This window comes from Tympanuchus pallidicinctus, unplaced genomic scaffold, assembly GCF_026119805.1.
Source record: "Tympanuchus pallidicinctus isolate F22 unplaced genomic scaffold, pur_lepc_1.0 scaffold49, whole genome shotgun sequence".
NCBI classification, from domain to species: Eukaryota; Metazoa; Chordata; class Aves; order Galliformes; family Phasianidae; genus Tympanuchus; species Tympanuchus pallidicinctus.
In genome coordinates, this window is record NW_026294768.1 from 754,192 (window position 1) to 767,074 (window position 12,883).

Here is a 12,883-nt window from a genome sequence, read left to right on the forward strand (position 1 = left end):
CAGTTTTGCCCCATAGTTCTTGCTGCATTGTGGGTAGAAATTTTACACTTCAGCCCTTTCTGCTAAACCAGAGCCTATCTGTATTTTTGACTATGCTCCTCTCAGCTTGTTTGTAGTATGGACAAAGACAACAAAAAACTCCCCAATGATTGCAAGCCTTTTTGCTGTACCCAGCCCTGCAGGGTCAGGTGAGTTTTCCTTTTCAGAAAATTTGGTCCCACAGAAGAATTCCGGGCTGACATCATGAAAGTGTGATCATTAGTAACCAGAAAATTAACCACAAATCTCAATTTCTGAGTTTTCTTTCCATAGGCATGCGAAACGTCAGATGCAGCAATAAAACTCATTAATAAAATCTTTTTAGCCTAAACATCTTTACCCAATATTAGCTCTTTTGATAGAGTGAAAGTCAAAACACATGTCATTCTCCATTTTAATGGCACCTTTTACTAGTACAGAAGGCAATCCAGGATCTTCACATTCTGCTTTCCCACACCTAAGCCCTGCTTTCACTCATGCCTTAGCAACATTGTGCAGCATCTTTGGTCTGCCGGGTCTTTGCCCCTTGTTGATCCCAACCCTCTCTCTAGCCATGTGAGACTGGGAGCTTTTGACAACTCACATGACTACAGCAGCCTCTCTTCTGATGAATCTTCACCCTAACTTGTCCTTATAACACTGTACTCTGGTGACTACCATCAGTGTTGAATAGATTCAATTTTTCCTTCCGTTGTCTGCTGTTCTAGGTAGCAATAGTAAATCTTGCTCCTCAACTCTTGCTTTCCCAAAACTATTCTCCTCTTCCCCCACCCTACAGTGACTTCTTTTGATATGGATTCACCTTGAAAGATCCTCACTGCACTCTGCCAGTTCTCCTGGGGTCAAGTTATAAATTGCATTCTTCAATTTCTGCTGTCGCAAACCTTTGCTTTTAAAACCAAATCTAACCTTCCTTCTTACATCACAGTCCAGTAATTCCTGTAAAAATGAAAGTAAGATTATATAATAAAATTTTATCACAACCAGACATTCTCTTGGACAATGTAGAGTCCAGAAATAACCCTTCATCTAACGCCCTTGCCATTAAAAATTCTCCCTTTAGTCTCAACTTTAAATATAGAGATATGAGCCTGACCTTTCATTAAACTAACCTAACAGAAACCTTCTTGCCAACATCATCTGTCACTAGAAGACCCAGTGACTGTTTTAGCTCCTCAAGCTTATTATCACTACATGTGCTACTAAAAGCATTCTCTGACCTTGACTCCTATTAACATCACTTCATATTCTTGCACCAGACCTCATCCTAGCTTTGCTAACTTTGCATTAGCTGTGCTAATCCAGAAGCAAGCCTAACTTGTAAGCTTCTGTAGCCCAGAGATGAATGCAGTTCTGAACAAAAATCTATCTTCAGCATTAGAGACCACTGACACCCAGATCCAAAAATCTGAGTCATTCAATCACATTGGACCAGCCTGCTGTTCAACCTTTCTTCAGACTTCTGCTGCCCAGAAACTTATGTTGAAGTAACCCCAGTTCCAGTTTTATACATCTTGGAACAAACCAAATATCATCTGTAATTGCCAGTATTTGTCTTCACCCTAACCCCATAGACCTTGTATAATCTTTTATAAAATCTTCTGGCTCTGTCACCACTAACTCTAAACTAATCTGAATCCTAATTCAAACACTATCTGATTCCAGCATTACTCCTATAACATGCATGACTTCACCAGATACCTAAACATGTCATTTAATGTTCCTGGAAAAAAATCTCTTTCAAACGTACTAAGCTTCTGTTGACTGCTCAATAAACATATGTCATCATTTCATGGTAGCTCGCACCCTAATTCTGACACCCATCACTGTGTTACTTCCAATCACTTCATGAGCTTGAACTAAACATTAACACTGCCAGAAGCAGTTCTCCCAGGAGGTCTGCAAGCCATACAGGGTTCAGCATCAAGACTAGATTTTAGTCTTCCACTGTCTGCCTTCACTATCTGATGCCCAGCCTTCACTTTGAGCATAACACTGGTAAAGAATTAGATTCAGTCACAGGCTGGAAACCATTCATCATTTCCAAATTATGTCTTTTAAGCACTAACAACATCCTGAACTCCTCTGTCTGTGATGTCTGAACCCGAAGCTAGTATTAATAACACATGACTTTGCAAGACAATGCCCTTTCCAAGAGCAAATTCAGGTATTTTCAGTTCTTAATGTGATAGCAGCAACGAGTAATACAATATCAAGGATTTCAGATATAACCTTATGGAAGTGATCCAGACAACTACTATCAGTTAGGAAAAATGTTATCTTCCTGCAGTGATGCCAAAGCCCTTCTTGTCAAGGCATGTATGTATGCTTGGGTCATCACTCGTGACAATCCAGTCCCCAGCATCCAGAGCTGGTGAAAGGAGAATAAGTGACTAGCTGCAAAATCTGTGTTAGCAATGATCTTTTGTGTATATCCTTATGAATGCATGACTTGTCCAGGCAGGAAATGTTATGATCAAAGTTATGCTTAACCAAAGCAAACTTAGATCCCATGCCCAAGATATCATCCTCTAGGCTTTGGGATGATGCAGCAGCAGGCACTCTTCACAGACAGCCATCAGGCAGAAAGGGCTACAAGGACACTGAGGCCAGAATGACAGAATGGTTTTGTGTGTGTGTGTGTGTGTATGCTCATGACAGAAATGGTAGTTAAATGAATGCATTTGGAGCCCTTTAGAAAGCTGCCTGAGGCCCAGGTGCCTAAATTCTCCCTACAGCTCACTGTAGGGGGAAATTACATTCTGAGCCTCAAGTGATGTCTCTTAACCACACAGAACAAACAGTTTTATCTCCTTTTTATCAGTGTTGCAATATCTTCTCCCAACAGTCCTGAGGTACCTTTGCCATAGCTGACACATGCATTTTCACCTTTTCTTCTTTGGGACTGCAGAAGTTTTGTTGCCATACACCAAGTGTCAGCGTGCATCATCCCCATCCTGAGGAGGATATGTATGTGAACTATCATCAGGCTCAAGTAATTTCTGTGTCATGACTTTGATATTTCACCTGTCAGACAATGCTCCTTAATGAAGGCCGTTCATTCTTGCCAAATGGGCCACTGAGTCAGACAACAGCCTCTTCTACAGATGTTCAAGGCCAGTGATCATCTGGGAGAAGGGGGATTTTTAATATCTGAGAATAAATAAAGCAGCTGAGCTCAGCTCTTGCTGATGCCTGTGGCAGCCAGCAATGACCCTGGAGTCTGGATTGAAACAAGTGCTATTACCTTTTTTGAAAAAAAAAGAAAAAATAAAAGACATTCAATCTGTTTTAGAAAACTCTGAAACTCATGAAAACAAAACAGTGCTGTGGAAAAAAGGGATTTTGGTCTTGATGACAGCAGGTAGCTACTATTGAATGATGGAGATATTTGCTGGGGCGAAGTGGGTTATTTTTATCATAACTCTCTTTCCATTAGTACATTCCCTGCTGGCTTGGAGGATTATATCTATTTTGGCTTGGAGGATTATACCAATTTGTTTTGCTACAAAATCAATAAAAATAAAAGCTAAAATGACAATTAAATCCAAGAAATCCCAGCTGGAAAGCAAGCAAAATTCCTCTTCTCTAATTAAAGTCTGTGCAAACCACAGCTTTACCAAGGCACTAGGGAGGGAGGGAATAAAAGGAGCCTGTTCCCACTAACACATTTACTGTAACTGCCTTTTGGGCCAACCAAATTACTGCAGAACATTAACCTAGCACTACAACAAGCAGCAAGGCCTGCCAGTTCTCCTTCCTCATTTTGGAAAGGAGAACAGAAAAGCAAAGCTGAGTATGTAGGGGGCATGCGTACACAATCTCTTTCTGTCAAGAGTGAAAACCTTGTTGTGTGCCTGAAATGCTTGTTGAGGTTAGCAGGATGTGACTTCAATGGGCTTTGGATGATGTCTATAACATGATCAGTATATGCCAATCAATGTCTCCCTCTTTAGTCTTTGCAGCAGCATCTGACTGCTAGAACTGCAATTTTGAGGCCAACATACATAAAAGTGGACATCTGAATAGGATAAAAGACAATGGCTTTCAATGTACACAGTGTGTTAGACTTCTGCTGTCATCTTCTCAGGCTGTTTCCCCTGCAGCCACAGAGGAAAAAAATGCTAGTACTCTTAAAAGGACAAGCAAATAAAGAAAACTTTGAGCCACAACAAAACAAAACCAAAACCACAACAAAAACAAAACAAAAAGGAATCTCATAGCATAAGATACTAAAATACAGACAGATACAGTTGTGAAACAGGGAGAGGACAAGAAATGTGGTGTGTGAAAAAAAGGTGAGTGAAACATATAGACTGAAATTTTAGCTACTGCAAGTTAAACCTGAAAGCAGAAGATGTAAGGAGGATATAGGACACATATTCTTACAGAAATAATTGTAATACTGTATCTATGGACAAAAGACACTACAGAACATTGTCAGTTATCTTTTACTTGATACTGATGCATGAGTGACCAACGTAAGACTGTTATGCCTTACTTTAAACCTAAATGTAATTCTTGTTTCAGCATCATGGCATGCCTTGACCATTGGCTATCACCAGTCTTACATAATAAGAGGACACAGTTATTAGTCTTGAGCACAGTACTAAAGCCAATCTTCACTTTTAATGGACAGGGAAAAAGAGATACAGTTTCCATATGGTTGATGAATTTTATATAAAATAATAAGTACCAGACTGGGGCTGTAAGTAATGAGTTGAATGTAGAAGGCCTGTTTGTGATGCTGACATCCTTTGAATAGTCAAAGTATTTTACCAGTGAAATTAATGGCCTGAATCGTCCAAAAGCTAGCCCCACAGATTACAAAATTTTTCACCTCAGTTACTAAGGGATTTTGCACCAGTCATTTTGCATGGAAATGTTCTAGCTAGAGAGTAAACAACTCCTTCCTACTGGAAACTTTAGATCTTGATATCCTCTAGAAACCAGGATTTGGGCCTCTTTCTGCAAACATGAGCTACTAAGGCATGTGTGCTGACACCACAGAGCTGATAGCTTGGGCCTGAAGACAATGGAGCTGAAGAGAAGACCATTCTGAGGGGCTGCAGCCTTGTCTCCTTGCCACGTCCTCGCCAGTGGACATGCAGATCCATTGGTTAGTGCAGTCTCAGCAGACATGAGATAGACTCCAAAACTGGCACCTGGGCAAAGCTGTCTCTCAGAACAACATTATTCCAGCTGACAGAGTTACTCTTCTGGCAACATAATCAGATGTATACCAGGAGGGTTGCCAACGTGGCTGTCATGATGAGGAGAAGGAAGATGGTTCTTTTTCACTGTTTTCATTGATATTGAGCTGTTGGCAAATTTCGCAGTGATGGCCTCATTTAGGACAGCAAGATTGTATTTTGCTTGAGAGAGCCACAAAAATTAATGACTCAGGCATAATATTGGAATTGATACTGATTAGCAGGTTGAGACAAAAATTGCAATGAACCTTGTGCACTCCAACAGAGCACATTTTCTGGTCGTCCTTCTCTAATAATGTCCTGGCAGAAACCTTGTCTCTCTAATCCAGTATTCTGCTCTATGCATAACTCCAGTAGTTAACCTTGAAGGTCTGAAGAACGTGGCTTTAAATTTGATATTGTGTTCATTTCTATCCTTTGCTGTCAAAAAATATTAAATCTTTCCTCAGCCACTTGCTTTGCACGGTGAAAGACAGATGGTTGTGCTGGATCACTCCACAGCAGAACAGATGTTGTAATCGAGGACCCAAGAATTCTGCCAAATTAATTAGACTCTTCCACTGATCTGGATAAAAAGAGCAGTGCATGGGCATTCTAAAGGGGTTGCCATTCTAATTTATACTACCCTGTCAGGTCACCTCTTGTGAAATATGAGTGTAATCAGGTGTTCTTCTACAGCATTTTATCAAATGACATTCAAACACGGTGGAAAGGTGGTAAGGAGACAGCAGCTTTTAATACAGCATCCCAAAATCTGTACAGAAATACAATCTTGAACTATTAAGGTAAAAAGATCTATGAAATACATTCAGCCATATCCTTTTTTTTTTTTTTTTTTTTTTTAAATCATGTATTTAAATCAAGTATTTATTACTTCAGCTTCTTTGCCAGCTAAAATTCCCCCACACAAATCCACCAAATACAAAATGTGTACAATATTTGCATCATTTTAGACCCCATTCATAAGGCCCATAAGAACTGCTCAGGGTTTGTATACCTTTCTTCCTCTCCTGGAGCTCAACTTCTTGATTCTCAATATAAGGGGAATGAAATTACGTGGAACTTAGCAAGTTTTAAAGAAGATTTGGGATGCAGTCAATAAAGTGCAGACAACTATCATGGTACACCATAGTTATCTTTGATCCAACACCAAACAACACAGATTCTCTCTGCAAAGCCAGTATCTTCAGGAAAATACCAATAGAGCTTGAAGAAATAACAGTTCTGCAATAACAGTTCTGAAAACGTAACTCTCCAATGAATTCAGAGTCACTATGTTTTCTTGTCACTTGCTTTTTGCACTGCTACAAAGGATCTCTGTAATTAATTTAAAAATGTATCCATAAGAGAAAAAAGAGACTTCATTGTAGAATTGGATTTGCATATCTTCTTCATCCTGTCTTATTTCCTTAAATTTTAGATAGCTGTTTTTATTACCACAAGAAGAAAAACATATTTTTCAGTATTTTCACATTGTTTAATGCAAGAGTACAGGAATAATTCTGGCTATTCTATAAAACACTTTTTTTCCTGATTATATTCTCCTAAAATACTAAAAATCAATAAGTAAAAAGCCCATGGCTGACAGTTTTTGTATCACAGCATTGCTCCCTCTGTTTAGAAACTGAAATTAATGGGCTACATCTTCAGCTGCTCAAAGTGGTGCAGCTCCATTAATTTTAATAGAGAGAAGTCGATTTATACAAACTAAAATCTGACACCGTGGCTCTTTGTCAAGTTTCATAAAGGTCTGTCTGTAATCACGGCAGCTGGTGCTTTGGTGATTTCAGAAGCTGTGGAGACAAAGACAAGTCTAGGGTAAGCAGAAGCTGGCACTATAAGAGCTGCCAACATTCACAAACTTTATCAATTGCTATGATGCTGTTGCTTTTTAACTTTTTTGGTTATTCAGTACATGTGTCATGGGGGACTTTCTTGGGAAAGTAATAGTGGTCTGGTATTTCTTTGAGGAGGTATGTTAGTTAGCAAAAACTATCCTTTCCCTTGAGTATAACAGAATAATGCAGGGATGGTTTCTTTGATCCCCAGATCTAAGCCAGTTTTTGCAGACAGCGCTTGGAAGAGCTCTGCCATCCCATCCCCTTTGGGTGCACTCATCAATTCTTGCTTACACTCCGGGTTCCTTGCACATGACTTTATCTACTCAATTTCCAAAACTAAACTTGCAGCTGATGCTGAAGGAAATTCCTTCTCTTTTCCCCAGGGCACTTGGTGCTTGCACCTGTATAGTTGCAGTGGTCTTCTTCCTTACGGAATCCATAATGGAAAAAATATATATATCATTAATTCAGCCAGCAGGAAAGCTTCCATCATCTTCTGTCTAAGGCCCACTACAGGATAAGGATGGAAATGCACAGCTGTCTTTGGCTAAAGCTTTCATGATTCCCATACTGATTTATTTGAGCAACCGCATGTTGTCAAAAGCAGGGTCCGTCAGCCTGGATTGATGTATTGTGAAACTCTTTCTTCAACAATGAAGAGACCTCGGCTGACTGACTGTTTGGACATTGCCTTCAACCATAAGTGGTGGTCAAATTGGACTCTGAATCCACAGCTGCTTTGTATTCTTCCAACATACCGTTGATCAGTTATGATTTGGAGTCCTGGAGCAGGTCTATTGCCTTTCCGAGAGCAATAACTCTTGCAAAACATGAAGATGTAGTGTAAGCTGCTAAATGGGGTTGTGATGGAATTATTCTCCTTTCCTCCCTCTGGTAAAACAAACAAACAAACAAACATGTACCAGCCATCTGCCAGGAAGCTGCTGCACACATGTGAGCAATATTAGCATCTTTTTTGTGGCTTCCTCCTAGCAAAAAGGCACTTGCCATGTCCCAAGCCTCAGGGAGCATGGGCCTTGAAAATCATCTCCAACATGAAGGAAGAGGGCCAGACTTGAGCCTTGCAGAGGCATCTTATTGTCTTTTTGAGAAAGTAGGTCTGAGCCTAACTCCCTATGCTGTTCCTCAGGTTATTATTCAGCAGCATGAGATCAGTATATAGTCCAATACAGGCTACGTATGGATGAGATAACAACTTCCCAGCAATCCACAGTGTGTCTTAGTCAGCTGCTAACACAACTCTCTGGGCAGCTGAGCAGTCTCCCTCATGATTTTTCTGTGCTAACTTTTCATGAGGAATTCTCCTATGAATATACTTAGTTTAGCAATGTTAGAGGTGCTGTCCTGCTCAACTTCTCACTGTGAAACAGGTGAATTTGGATGCACAAATGCAAATGAATGCAGAAAGCATAGCTGCTCAATTCTTCCTTGAGATTAAAGGCTCTGAAACTGAAAATGTAATACTTATTGTAAACAACATAGCAGGAGGGTTCATGTGGCTCGTCAAGAAGCCCATGGCATGCTAAGGGGTTACTGCTGAAGGCTGTACTGCTTTGCCATCTACTGGGCTCAGCCATCATCTATTCCTGGAGTTCCCTATCCTGCAAATGGGGTTTCGTTTGAGGACACAGTTACAAATGAGCAAAATTAATCATAATGAACTGAATCTAAGTAAATAAATGGATTTTTTTTAATATGTGCATGAAGGCAGTGGTTCTATATCTTAACTCCTTACTTTGGTATAAAAAAAAAGTGAGAACAATGCCAGCTGAGGGCAATAACATGTATCTTCCCTGACTCTGCTTTGGTGTACAAAAATTGTACCTTCAGGGAAGCTGGCAGCTTCTGGAGACTTACTAAAAATGGAAGCTTGTTTTAAATATATATCAGAAGATATCAGCATGGTGTGAGTGTCTTTCTTCCTCCTGTACTTTCACTTGCAACTTTCACATCCTGGTACTGTATTTTGGAGTAATATATCACACCTTCATTTTCATAATGAAAAATCTGCTCTTAAGCACCAGTGACTTGCAGTACTAATCCATTATCAGAATGCCATGGGTCTGATAATGCCCTGGTGTTGCTGCATAATCCATCACTGGGACACATGCACCGTCAAAGTGTTTCTACTTAGTTCCTGAATAAGCAGAGAGGATTTCTGCCTTCCAGAAGCAAATCAATTTTGCATTTTGCAAGAAAATGTGCAGTTTGCTGAAATTATTAAAAAAAATAAATAAATCAGAGAGATGCAGAGTTCAAATTATACATGTATATATATGCACACACACATATATATATAATGAGGTAATTTCAAATTCATTTGAAAATGAGCTATTCCAAAATCCAGATCTGGCATTAAAGGTAATCATAAATATTTCAAAACAGATAATTAAAAAAGTAGAAGAAAATGTCAGAGCTTCATATAGGGACAGGTGTGAAAAGCTGCATTCTCTATTTCTCTTATTTCACATGTTATTATCTTCATCTGAATGCCCGAGAACATAGAAATTTTCAGTCCTATGTTGTGAGAATTATTAGTTCTATTTTATTCTTTTTATTTTATTTTTACTTTCCAGGTCAGAAGAAACTCAGGCATATGCTTTAAAACACATGCCCTGAAGACTAACTTGCTTTAAATTATCGTTCACTCCATATTCATACATAAAAAAGAAAGAAAAAATAATAATAATTAAGCCTTGAATCCCAGCTCAGAGAGAGGCTCCCTTTCCATCAGACACTGGTGCAGTGACAGTGCCAGGTAAGGAGATCTCCCAGCAGGCTCTCAGCAAGGTCTCTTCTGGCCAATTTGCTCTGCTAGGAGGAGCTGCTCCCACCATCCCAGCCTGCTTGAGTTTCTCTGCATTGCATTGAATTCCTTACTAGTTTTTACACTTGACTCATCTGTCTGCTCCCTCAGTTGGTGAGTCAGACTGTTTTGCATTCTGAATTTGATTTTGCTTATGCTGGCTTCACGCAGATGCAGTTCAGTTGACTTCTGTGGCATTACTCCTGAGGCTAACAAGGGGTGGAGATAAAGGCATCTTTGCTCCAAGCTGAATGCAAGATATGGATCCTCAACCTCCTAATAAGGCAGCTGTGGAAATGTAATAAATTAGGCCAACTACTCACAAGCCATATCTATAAAAAGTGCTGAGGTGTCCATAAGTGGTGTGTGGTTCCTTGACTACTTAAGGAGAAAGGTGTACCCATTGAAGTGTACTGCTTCCCTGGATAACTTCAATTAGGTGGAGTATCCAGATACTCCACGTTCCTACCACTGACGGGTAATTATGAAGACTGCTTAGCTGAGGCTTCTAGCACTCCTTCCACACTACAAAGGCTTCTGACTGCCTGTGGAGTTTCTGAACTGGTGGAAAGAATGTCTGTATTTCTGCTGTGTACAAATCAGAGAGCACTAATTTCCATGGAAGCAAAAGCTTCCTAAGCCTTCACCACTGATGAGCAGATCCTAAGCTCTGCTATGGTAGCAGTTTCCTGGGCATAGAGACTTGTTGGTTCCTCTGCAAAATGGAAAAAATGAAACAGACCTGTCAACACAAGCTTGTGTCTGCCAGGAGAATGAAGAAGGAAGCTGAGAGCCCTGGATCCTCAGGCTGTCAGGGCACGTGGCAGCAGGTATGGAGGTGTGCCTGAGTAGTCAAATATTATGTACTACTGTAATACTCAAACAGATCTGTGTCCCTGGGGCTGGAAGGTTCTTTTTGCTGAACACTGAACTGACATGTCAGAGTCAGTTCCTACCCAGAGGAAATCCCTGCTGGAGGTGAAATGAAGATAGAATGCAAGAAGATAAAGGTTGAGATGGGGGCAAGGAGAGACCCTGTGGCACAGCCTGAACTAGGACTCAAATGATCTGAATTACTATCCCCATTCTCTGGGGCAAATACTCATCCTTTCTTGTGAGATTTCTATACAGAGGTCATTTCAGCAGATAAGCAGATAGAAACCAGCAGTTTGCCTATTCTTCCTCTGAAACGATAGAATTAAAAATATTCTTTGCCTGCATTATAACAGGTAACACACTGCCAAAATAATTGTCTGCTGATTTTTAAGCAAAAAAAGAAAGACCTTTTATATTCTGATCTTTTGACAGAGTTGGAAACTAAGTTTACTACTCAGCAAGTACTGAGTACTGGTTTTACCTCTTCTATTTTTCTTTTCTTTTTTTTTTTTCTTTTTCTTTTTTCCTGTAGGCCTAATAAAATCTTGCAATAACCAAAAGCGCATGTTCTCTCAAAAAAGGAGATAAGTCATGTGTGCTTCTTGGCTAACATTTACTAATGTGTACACTCACACACAAGACTATAGAAACCAGATCGTTATATATCGTACAGGGAAATGAAAATGCTGTCTGTGGGGTTTTGTTGTTGTTTTGTTGTGGATTATTTTTTAATAAAATTATCCTGTATATATATTTTTTGGTAGGACTCTGCATATGCTAAATTTAATTTTATCTAACTGAATTTCTTTTATGAATCCATCTATCTTGAAGCTGCTCTGCAGTGTACAGGTAGCTAGACTAGTTATGTATCAGCTTCGCCCAGTGCAGCAGCTTAGCCACTGGAACAAACAGTGCAGCACAAATTACTGAGCAAGCAGGTGCATGTTGTGCTGAAGTTTACTTCAGAGATACTTTTTTCCTGTCATCTGTCTTTCACAGTTCATTTTGGTTCTACTTTGTCAGATCTCATTAGCTGTTATTGTGGAAATCACATAAATTTATGCTGAAATTTAGATGCTTGTAGAGCCAGAGCTTCCTAGCACCGACTGCATTATACCCCCAGCAATACTATAGAAACTGCCTGCAAGCATAACTCAAAACAACATTTTTCTTGTGCAAAACTACATACAGATAAGATATAGATCAGATAAGTCAGAGTCTGAGGTTTTAGAGGCATGTTAACATTGGGTGAATCATCTTGTGCAGCAGTAAAATACATAAACCATTCAATTTTTTTTCCCTGCAAAAAGCTCTGCTGGATCGATGTGACTTGAGTTAGAGGGTGTTCGTAATGAATGTTCTTAATTTGAAGTTGAAATACCTTTGATCATACAACAAAATGAGATCTTCAAAGATGAAAGAAATCTCTGCTGCTAGATAACAGTCACAGTCTATAAAACTAATGATCACTTGCATCCAGACATAGAAAAGAGACTACAACTTGAAGTGAATGATTAACTATATCATCCAAAAAGTTCAAGCAAATGCCTCCAACAACTTCTGCGAGTTCCAACATGAAGTATTTTTTGAGAAGATGGGGAAAAGTTAGCAGAAAGGGTAGGCAGAAAGGACCACTCTGCAAACACTTGGGATGGCGGGGATGTCAGAGTCAATGGGAGGCAGGCTGAGGAGGGAGCAGAAAACCAAAGTGGCATCTCACCGAGGTTCCAGAATTTGCCTCCTAATTCTCCTGGATGTGTTTGGTCTGCAGTAAGAGCATCCAAAGGAGATGGTGAAGGTTGCAGCAGGCAAGTTGTATGAGGAGCAGCTGAGGCCCTGGGTTTGCTTAGCACACAGCAGAGGAGCTGAGAGGAGGCCTTATGGCAGCTGCAGCTCCTTACAGTGAGTACACAGGATGTTGATAGAAATTAACATGGGCAGGACCAGCTGTATAATTTCAGAAGAGCACTGCTGTGCAGCATGCTGAGGGCACAGAGTGCTCAAGGATAGGAGGAATCACCTTCTGGGCACGCTTTGCTGCACTGGGAACAGAACTGAGGGATACAGGACTGGCACTAGAGTTCTGA